This window comes from Gossypium hirsutum, chromosome A08 (genome assembly GCF_007990345.1).
Source record: "Gossypium hirsutum isolate 1008001.06 chromosome A08, Gossypium_hirsutum_v2.1, whole genome shotgun sequence".
Classification (NCBI taxonomy): Eukaryota; Viridiplantae; Streptophyta; class Magnoliopsida; order Malvales; family Malvaceae; genus Gossypium; species Gossypium hirsutum.
Genome location: NC_053431.1, coordinates 18,737,449 through 18,748,802, shown reverse-complemented (window position 1 = coordinate 18,748,802; position 11,354 = coordinate 18,737,449). Strand labels below are relative to the sequence as shown.

General features: G+C 33.8%; 1 non-coding gene across 1 annotated transcript; it reads left to right on the top strand.

The window, feature by feature from the left end:
• The first annotated feature begins 1,729 nt into the window (after positions 1-1,729).
• Positions 1,730-1,835, top strand: LOC121205611 (small nucleolar RNA R71). Its single transcript, XR_005900687.1, has one exon. It is a non-coding gene; the product is annotated as a small nucleolar RNA R71 (small nucleolar RNA).
• The last annotated feature ends 9,519 nt before the right edge of the window (positions 1,836-11,354 follow it).

Sequence of the window (11,354 nt, the reverse complement as noted above, 5' to 3'; positions counted from 1 at the left end):
TAACTATGCTCGATTCCGTTCCTGTTAAAGAAGGTTTAGCATAATCATATATAGTGCATGGAGCAGGATTTTGATTAACTGCAATTATAGGAGGTAGCTGATTGTCTTGGTTTTCAGCCATCTCTTCAGTTGGGGGTTGAGTATCGTCCTCTTGCTCGTTCTCTGTGTATCTTAAGCTTCGCCTTATTTCTCTTTAGTTTCTGCAAACTGTGTGATCGATTTCTTCGTCAAAAAGTAGTGGTCCGGACAGGTTTCTTCTAGTCATAAACTATAAAAACCTGCCAAGAGAAAGAAAAAGTAAATTAATAAATAATAATAATATAAAAATTAAATTGCAAGAAAAATAAATGGCTAAAGTAATAAAAATTGAGCGTTCCTAATATCTTAGTTCCCCGGCAATGGCGCCAAAAACTTGATCGCGTGATTTCGTGATAGGTTTTAAATATTTATAATTAATCGTTCTTGAAACTAACTATTATCGTGATGTAGGCAAGTGTACCTATCGAACAGTAGTATAGTTTTAGCAAGACCGGATTGTCGAACCCAAAGGAACTAAAAGTACTAGTAATGACTGTCTTTTTATTATCTAGCCTAAGAATAAAGAGATTTTTTTTAACTAACTAATTATCTAAACTAAAAATTCACAGAGAATAGAATTAGGGAATTGCTTTTGGGAAAATCGATTGAATTAAGACAATACTTAAAGAAAAATCCACTTAGACTGTACTTGCTATTCTGGCTCTGAATCGGACGATTTATTCATTTAACTTGTTCCGTAGAGATCCCTAAGTTATGTTATTATCCCTATTCAAGACTAATAAGGTATAATCACTAGATTGAATAATTGAGACTTTTCTCTAATTAACACCCTAGGGTTGCATTAACTTGATCTATGGATCCCCTTATTAGGTTTCACCCTAATCTGGCAGAATCTTGTCACACTATGTTTAGGCACGCAAACAGCTCCGCTTAATTATGGCAAATGTACTCTTAGACAGGGTCTATTCCTCCTCTGAATAAGAGCTTATCTCGAATCAGTATCCTGGGATATCAAAACAAGAATTAAGAATACATAATTAAGAACAAGTTAAATATTTATCATACAATTCTGAAAATAATAACAAGATTCGTCTTAGGTTTCATTCCCCTTAGGTATTTAGGGGATTTAGTTCATAACTAAATAAGAAAACATCTCAGAATAATAAAGAATACAAAACATAAAGAAAGCCCAAGACTCCTGAAGGGAAATTAAGGGGAGATCTTCAGTCTTGATGATGAATCTGGCTTCTAAGATGGATCAATCGGCTTCCTTCGAGTGATTTCTTCCTTCCTCCCTGTGTGTCCCATTTTCTTCCTCCTCTAGGGTGTATTTATAGGCTTTGGAATGCCTAAGAGCCCTCAAAATTAGCCTTTTTCGAATTGGATTCAACTTGGGCTCGGCAGGGACACGCCCGTGTAACACGCCCGTGTGTGATTACTGCAGGCCGTGCTAGAGCCTGCCAAATTGACACGGCTGTGTGAGGAGGTCCAGGCCGTGTTGATTTCGTACTTTGGCCTATTTTCTCTATTTTTTGCCGGTTTCTCGTTCCTTTCACTCTTCTATGCTCTCCTAAGTATAAAACATGAAATTAAAGCATTAGGAGCATCAAATTCACCAATTCTAGTGGGAAATCATCCATAAAATGCGTTAAGCATGGGGTAAAAATATGTATAAATTATGGTTTATCAAATTCCATGATGAGGCACTTTTGTTATAACTCTTTGAACCTTTCCCATGCCTCATATAAAGATTCTTCGTCGAGTTGCTGAAATAAAGTGATTTCATTTCGGATCTTGGTGGTCAGAAATGGAGGAAAGTACTTCATTAAGAAACGTTCAACCAACTCTTGCCGTGTAGTTATGAAACCTAACAGTAGGGAGTTCAACCACACTCGTGCTCTATCTCTTAATGAGTATGAAAATAATCTCATTCTCAAGGCGTCCTCGGTCACCTCGACTAGTTTGAATGAATCACTTACATCCATGAATAGCCGAAGATGAAGATGTGGATCTTCAGTACGCATCCCACTAAATTGACCCATATTTTGCAACATTTGGAACATGACTGGCTTTAGTTCAAATTACATGGCCTGAATTTCGCGTCTCATAATACTCGAATTGAGCACGTTGAAGAGAGGAATGGCATATTGTCAAATGGTGTAGTTTCTGTCATCGACACCAATGATCAAATTGTGAGTATTATTAGAGAATGCTCCTCCTTGTTTTAGGTTTTGATTTTTTAAATTCATCTCTTTGATCTTTCTTTGGTTCACTTGTCTTCTCCTTTGTTAGATAGTCCTTTCAATTTTAGGGTCTACGGTGAGTAAGTCAATAATTTGATCAATACTCATAAACACCTGAAATAAACACAAAAAAATATAAAAAATATTGGAATTAAAATTTAACAGAAAAAAAACCAAAATGCAAAACGAACAATTTGAAAAATAATTTCTTTTAAAACAGTCCCCGATAATGATGCCAAAAACTTGGAACGGTGAAAATGTGCAAGTGTACACAATCGCAACAAGCAATAAAGTGATAAGTAAATGTCGAGTTATCATATCCAGAGGGACTGTGAAAGAAAAATATTTATGAAATGTAAATCAAACACTTTAGTGATGGGAAAAATATTTTGTTGTGAAGTAGTGATTTAAAAACTAAAAATTAACTAAGTGATAGAAATATAAAGTAAAAATTCCAAAGGACGATTTCAAAAAGTGGAGTTTTAATCAATATGAAATAATTGTGCTAGATCGATTACATTCCTTAACTTAGAATTACTAAATCCATGTTCTTGTTGTTACGAATATTTTCACAACAACTTGATAATTTGTTAACAAATACATACTTACTAAATTAACCAATCTCTTGAACATTTTTCAATGCCAATTCAAACAATTAATCAATCTTCCTAAGCCCATATAAGATTAAGTGAGGTAACAATATATTTCTATATTGAAACTATTTAATCACAATAATTTTGCAAGTTATGCACGGCTAATGTACAGTTGAATACCGTCACTAATTTAACCTTGAGCTACCTTAGAAGATTAAACATGCACTAATTAAATATCGTATCAATTAATTATAATATCAATACATTTAATAATTAATTCATTAGTTACATTACATTTTGTAATGCAAGTATAACATAAGCATGGTTTTATTTAATTGAAGAACACACCAAGGCTTATAACGACAGAAACATGATTTTAATAATTAAAGTGGACATAATGCAATCAATCTAACACAAATTAGTTTAAGCCATTTTAATTAGAATAAGAACAAAAAGAAAACAATTATTCATATTCATGATCACAGCATAAACAAGAAAATTAAAGAGAAGGGAATTAGGAAGCAAATCCAGTATTTTTCTGAAGCCAAACTAGTGCGCTCCTCTTCTTCTCTTCTCATTGTGTTGAACCGAGGCCTCTATGATCAAATGAATGATGATATTTCAAGGTGGAATAAGGCCACTTCTCTTCCCTTGGCCAACCACATATGGTGCAAGTTTGAATGGCTCAAACTTGCTATTTTAAGTTAAGGGCAAAAGTTTGAATGCACGAAAAGTGAAGGGGTTTGAATAGGATTTTAAGGAAACTTCAAAGGTTGTTTTGGAAGGGTGGAAATCAGCTAAAATCAACTGATTGGGTCAGCTCTATGGGCGGTTTGGGCTTCCCCATTTGCTAAGTGGACCAGTCTTCTTTACTTAGCACAATTGGGCCTTTTTTCATCTTTGGGCTTATAATTAATTTTTAACCCAATTAATTTTGGATAAAAATTAATTAGAAAATATTTTTAATATATATTTTTGGACCATCCATGGTTGGAAAATATTATTGGCCTTACTCTTGATCACTTGGTACACAACATCGTCCTAACGGTTCGAGCCTCTCGAGGTGTTTGCTGAGCCAATTTTCACATTCTGTGCAAAATTGTCGAAAATAAATCAAATTTATGTAATTTTATTATAAAAATAATTAAAATTAAATATTTTAATAATTTAAGTTCAAATTAATTATTTTATAATTAATGTATGAATTTTGGCAAAAATTACTACGGAACTGCACGAATCAGGGCTCAAAAGGTGCTGAAAAAGTTTATATATTTTTGTGTTTCCAATATATTTTTCTTATACTTCTCCTCTGCCGTAGTATTGAAGAATGTTCGTAGTGGCACAACAGCTGTCTAGGTTGTAAATTGTCTAGCCATTGTTAAGGTTTAGGAAAAACATCGATTTAGAAGAGAAAGGGGAAAATTTTTAGTTTCTATAGAGGCACAAGTAACTTTGAGAGATAAAAGAGTTAGGGTAACTATGAGGAAAAATTTTAGGGGACTAGGGCAAAGGTAGAGGTAACAACAACAATGTAAGTGGCAATTGGGGGTGTGACGTGGGTGATTGGATGGGTGGTAATTATGGCCTAACGTGGGTAATGGGATATTAGGAAGTGGATGGGAGTATAAAAATTGCAGCTATAGGTTTGGGAAAATTTTCCATTGGGCCAAATTGTTGCATATGGGGCCCAACCTCTCAACTTCCATCAAGGAAACATATTCCTACATTACAAAGGAAACAAAATTATTAAACAAGTTAAGTGAAAGAGCTAGGAGAAACTAAAAAAAAAAGCAAAAAAAAAATGAAAAAAAATTATCGAGATGTTGAGGTTAAACATCACGGACAATGGACTATTTGTCTCGATCCACATGAGCACCCTACTAGTGCTTTAAACATTGAGCATTAATTTTAAAATTATCCTAGTCTTGCTGTATTTGACTTCAATAGCTCCATGCGGATATAGTTGGGTGACTTCAAAGGGACCTGACCAATGAGATTTTAATTTGCCAAGGAATAATTTGATCCTAGAGTTGAACAACAACACCTATTGTCCTGGTTCAAATTGCTGTGGTATAATCCTCTTATCATGCCAATGCTTGGTATTCTCATTGTACAGTTTAGCATTTTTATATTCTTGTGCTTGTAATTCCTCCATTTCGTTTAGCTCTAACAACCTTTTTATGGCCAGCAACAATCCAATCCATATTTAGCTTTTTAATGGCCCAAAATGCCATGTGCTCCAGTTCAACAGTTAGGTGACATGACTTTCCATAGACAAGTTAAAAAGTGGCATCCCCTACGGTGTTTTGAATGCAGTACAATAAGCCCACAAAGCTTCATACAATTTAGAGGACCAATCCTTTCGAGTTGGGTTCACCACTTTTTCTAGAATCTACTTATTTTTCTATTAGAAATCTCAATTTGTCCATTTGTTTAGGGGTGATATGACATTGCAATATTATGTTTCACCCTATACCTATGCAAGGCATTAACCACTAGCTTGCAATCAAAATGAGATCCTTCATCGCTGATAATGGCTCGTGGTGTTCTAAAACTTTTGAAGATGTTCTTGTGTAAAAACTTCATCATTGACTTTTCATCATTAGTAGGGAGAGCAACAACGTCGAACCACTTAGAGACATAGTCCACTTCCACAAGTATGTATAGGTAGCCCAATTAGTGTGGAAATGGACCCATGAATTCTATTCCCAAAACATCAAACAACTCAATCTACAAGATATTTTATAGCAACACTTCGTGTCTCCTAGATAAATTGTCTTCCCTCTGATTACGATCACATGGCTTATAAAATTCATGGGCATCTTTGAACATATTTGGCCAATAGAAACCAGATTGGAGTACCTTGGCAATAGTTCTCATTCCTCTAAAGTGTCCTCCATAAGGAGCTGAATGACAATGTCTCAAGATGCTATGTATTTCATCATCAGGGACACAATTCCTAATTATCTGATTAACACAATGTTTGAATAGGAATGGTTCATCCCAACAATAATGCCTGGCATCATAAAGAAATTTTCACCTTCTTTGGCTGTTGAGATCAGGTGGCATCAAACCACTTACTAAGAAGTTCACTATATCAGCATACCAAGGTAATGCCATGAAAACTAACAGTTGCTCGTCTGGGAAATTTTCCTTAATAAGTTTGACATTGCCATATTCATTTCTACCTTCTAATCTTGATAGTTGATCAGCCACTTGATTTTCAGTCCCCTTTCTATCTCGAATTTCTAAATCAAAATCCTGAAACAAGAGTATCCACCTATTTAATCTCGGCTTGGCATCTTTCCTGGTCACCATATACTTAATACCAGAGTGGTCTGTGTAAATTGTAAAATAGCCCGATTTAGACCCTAGTCAGAATAGTGGTTTCGGGACCACAAATCTGAGGTCAAAAAAATAGTTTAATATTATTTTCTATGCTTATAATATGTGAATTGATATCTGTGAAAGTTTTGTGTGAAAATTTGATCATTTGAGTGCTTAATTTGCAAAAAGGACTAAATCGCAGAAAATTCAAAATTTTCCTTCTATTTGAATAATGGTCGAATTGATGTGTCTTTATAATTGAGAGGTCCTTATGTGGTTAATAGACCATTGAACCTATGAGTGGACATTAATTGCCTTATATTATGTGTTTTATTATGGTTTTTGTTAAGGTTAAAATTAGTATTCGATAATCAATGTTGATTAAATAAAAAAAAAACATGAATTTAGTGCTATATTCATCATCTTTGCTGAAAATTGAAAGAAAAAGAAAATAAAATAAGCTTCCTAGGGTTCGACTAAGGAAATTGTTGATTAAGGTATGTATCTTACTTGGTTTTTGATAATTTCTACGTTTTTGTTATCGTTGCTTAGTAATCTTTCAAGCCCATGCCTCAATTTCTGAATTTGATTATGATATTAAGATGTGCCATTGTATATAATGCCAGTTTTATGAAGTTTGATGATAGAAAATGAAAGATATGTGTTAGATTACTATGTTTTGTTTTGGGATTTTTGTTGAATTTGAGTATTTTGGACTAAATTGTGAAAATGAGAAATTGAGGGGCTAAAATGTGAAATAAATGAAATATGTGGGCTTATATGAGCTAAAGGAAAATTTGGTTATGCATGTGTGAAAAGAAATTATGTGTATTTTGTGATTTTATGAATTAGGGGACTAAAGTGTTAAAATATGAAAATGTGAGGGCTAATTTGTAAAATGCCCTAAATATGTATATATGGATTGATTTGAATGAATGTGAGATTGAATAAGTCAAATTTGAATTTATATAGATCAAGAACCAAAGAAAACAAAATTAGATCGGGGAAAGTCGAAAGTCGTTGAATAGCCGTTCGTTTCCGTTAATTTCTATACGAGGTAAATCAATATACAAATAAAGTATTTGAATTAAATTATTATTGCTTATATGTTACTGAATTATGATGAATGGTTATTTGAGTTGAATATGAGAAATCCGAGAAAGTTCCGATAATGTGGCGACGTCTGAAAAGTCCTGTATGAACCATGGGAATAGTTAGGATACATATGTCATGACATAGGATTCCGATATGTGATTTCGTGTAAGACCACGTCTGGGACTTTGGCATCAATTTGATAATTACGTGTAAGACCATGTCTGGGATATCGGCATTGTATTTGATTTCGTGTGAGACCCTATCTAGGACAGTGGCATCAATATTTGATTACATGTAAGACCACGTCTGGGAAGTTGGCATTGTACGAGCTTTCCGAGTTATCCGTGTATCTTATTTAATTCTGTGTGGCTAAGTAAGTTCTGAGCACGGGTTAGATACACGGGCGTGTGACTGGTCGTGTAACCCAAGTCAGTAACCTCCCTAATTTTCACACGACTTGGCCCACGGACGTGTCTTGTGGCCGTGTGGGCAAGTCGTATGTGTTATAGCCAATTTTGGCCTGGCCAACAAAATAATAAAACCCAAATTAAAGGTCCAAAATAAATGGCCCATTACAGATTAAAACCAAAAACAAATCAAAACCCTAATAGCCCACTACTTTTATTTTTTCAGCAGCCACACGTGCTGCTGACCCCTTGGCCTCCCCTCGAGCCAACCACCAGCCTTTCACTTCTGACATCTGCAATCAAATAAGATGCAACAACAGAGAGCAGGCAAAAGAAAATACTGAACAAAAGAACAAAAAAGGGGAAGTGAACGGTTGGTAGATTGGCTTTAGAAGCCGAAATCTATGCTTTGTAAACAACTACAGACGTTTACCAAACGAAATTAATCAAAAGAATAGACGATTTCAAAAGGTGATTATTGTTGAGTTTCGATTTTCATTCTTTTCCACTTAGATTTGTTTTCTTCTTTATTTCTTTTTCATTTTTTACACACAAAACAGTAATAAAATACGAATAATAAAAAAGGGAACTTATGATTTGCTGCTGGGGCGTGCTCCGACTTTCCCTCGCCGATCTGAAGGTCGCCGAACCCTTGGGGTTTGCCCATTGGCCGTGGCGGAGGGAGAGGAACCAAAAGGCTCCTCCTCTCTTTTATGGTGCCGTAAGTTGGGGAGATTCCATCCTCGAGCTTCTTTTATTTAACTTAAATAAAAGAAGCAAATGGCACCGTTTAGAAAGGGGAGGGGTCCGCATGTCTCCCTTGAATGGGAAATTACCCACTTTGGCCCCTCCCCCTTTTCTGACCCGTGATTTGATCCTGATTTGCGTTTTTTATCCTTTCAAATAGTGCCCAATTATTTTATTTCATTACTGATTTGGTCCCTGACCTAGACAAATTAAACGTTGCGCATAAGGGGTTGGGGAAATTTCCCAACCAGTCCCTTGAGGTTTCGGCACGTTTTAAATAAGTCTATTACCCTTTTTTTTTCTTTCTGAATTCTCCCTTTAATTTTATTTAGATTTTAATTTAGTCCTTTTAATATTCGCATTTATTTTATTCGAATTTGGACCCTTAATCTTTGTTTTATTTGTAATTTCACCCTTTTTTTCATGACAATCTAGACCTTTCGTTTATTTATTTATCTTAAACTATTTTAATTTACCATAAATTTTATATATTATACTGTTTTAAATTGTCTTAGATATATATTATTTTAAATTATTTCATATACTTTAAATTGCTTTATCCATTGTTTATTTTAAATTCGTTAAATGTATTATTCATCCTAAACTGTTTTATTATGTATTCTAAAATATTCTTTTTTTGTATATTATTACTTCCAAATTTCTATATGTGTTATCCATTTTCATATATACCCTTTTTTAAATGTTTTGTATGTTACTTATTTTAAATTTCTATCTACATAATATTCATTTTTGACTTATTTTTATCATAAACTATCTTATATATTATCTATTTTATACTATTTTGGTTTTACATATCATTTTGAATTATTATATACATGTTAATTATTTTACATTGCTTTTCGTTTATTTATTTTAAACCTTTTTATATATCATTTTTGAATTACTTATTATTTTAAATTTATATAACGTTTATCCTTAAACTGCCTTTTTGTATAGGGCATTTATTTTCAAATTTTCATATGTTTTTATCTTAAACCCTTTGCACGTTGTCTATTTTTTTTATGCATAATTTATGATAAGTTTTTATACTATGTATATTATTTATTTTGAACTTCTTTTTACGTATTATGATTTTAAACTTTTCATTAATGATTTTAGATTTTTTTATTATTTACTTTAAGCTGCCTTTATAGTATTTATTTTAAAATCCTTTATGTATATATTTTATATTTAAGATTATCTATTTGTTTGATTCAAATCATTTTATATTATCACCTCATTTCTGTGTTTATTAAGCTTGTTATTTAATTGACATATGTTATGTTATTGCCATTGTGTGTGTTATAATTCGTTTATTCGTATTTCCACTATTGTCATTTGCTTGCGTAATACTTTATTCATGTATCATCACTCTATGTCGCATCATATTTTTATTTTTTATTATCGCCTTATGAATTAAATTTCACTATATTTATCCAATAAATCGCTTCGTTTTAACCTAAACAAATAACGTACATCGTTTAAATACTACCTTTGCTACTATTCCAAAACTAGAATTTCAAAGTAAGGCAATGTTTCGCATTTTGGAAAATCCGGGAATTGTGCCCTAACTTACGGGGTTTCAATTTTCTCATTGTTTCTAAATAACAAATATCCTTTTCGAGTTAAAACACATGGATTTCTAATTAAAATAAAAGATGACCTTGCGCTCGAGAATTCATGGTATTGTGTCCTAACTTACGGGATGTGATACCCCGATATCTCGAGATAAAGAAATCTTTAACAATCATTTTGAGCTAATTCAAGAATTTTAAAATCGATATTAATAAAAAATCGTATTTAAAATCCATTCCCGATTTTCAGCTTTCGACATTAAGACATTAACTAATCAATTCGGTACCAATTTTTGGGCGTGTCGAGGGTGCTAATCCTTCCTCGCACGTAACCGACTCCCGAACCTATTCTCTTGGATTTCGTAGACCAAAATGTCGTTTTAGTAAACTAAAATTGTTTTTTTAAAACAAAGGTGACCCGATCACACCAAATCAAGATCGGTGGCTACTCCCGTTTTAAATTTCGTCTTCAAAATCAAGTCGATCCCGTTTTCAAAAAATGGTTTTGATAGCTCCACTGGGAAATTCGAGGGTCAAGCCTTAAATTGATTAATTTTTGTCTTTTGTCGAAAATTGAAAATCGGTTTTAAATTATCTGCATTGCATATTGTTTGTTATTTTCGTGGCTTTCTTCATAATATGCTTGCTTTAAGTAGTTTAATTCTTTGATGTATCTTTGCATATCGCATCGCATTATTGGTCAATTTCACCCTCTTAAGTGGAAGTGAGAAACTACTCCTTCGTGAGGTCTTCACCTCTGTATAGGATAGTGGATCGCTTTCGGGATACATCCGTACCTGCGTCTTCGTGAGGTTTTCATCTCCGTATAGCCGTAGGGAAATGTATTCCCCTGAATCGAACTCGGTCCGTATGAGCCTATAATGGGCGAGGATCGAGGAATCTGCTGGTTCAGGTACCTTTACTTTAGAACCGAACTACATGTAATGAGCCCTAAGAGCCTACCCTAGGTAGAACCACACCGAACCCTAGTGGTTACCCGATTAGGCGCTTATTTACTCCTTATTTGTTTTGAATTCTATTCTTTGTATATAATACTAACTTGTTGTGTTTTGATTGTTTTCGCATGGCATCTCATCATAAAAGGGTGTTGATTTACGTTCGGTTACTAAATAGAAGAGTTTAGCATGGAAAAAGGATTTCTTGATAGAGTGGAGGATAATGCAGTCGTCCGAGTGTGGTCCGAGAGAACACAACAAGAGAAAGGAGATAGTTTGACCGAGAGATATGAATCGGAGTTGTGGGATTTCACTCGCATCAGTGTGACTCAAAATGACCTGCAAGAGTTAAGGGATATATGGAATAGTTGGA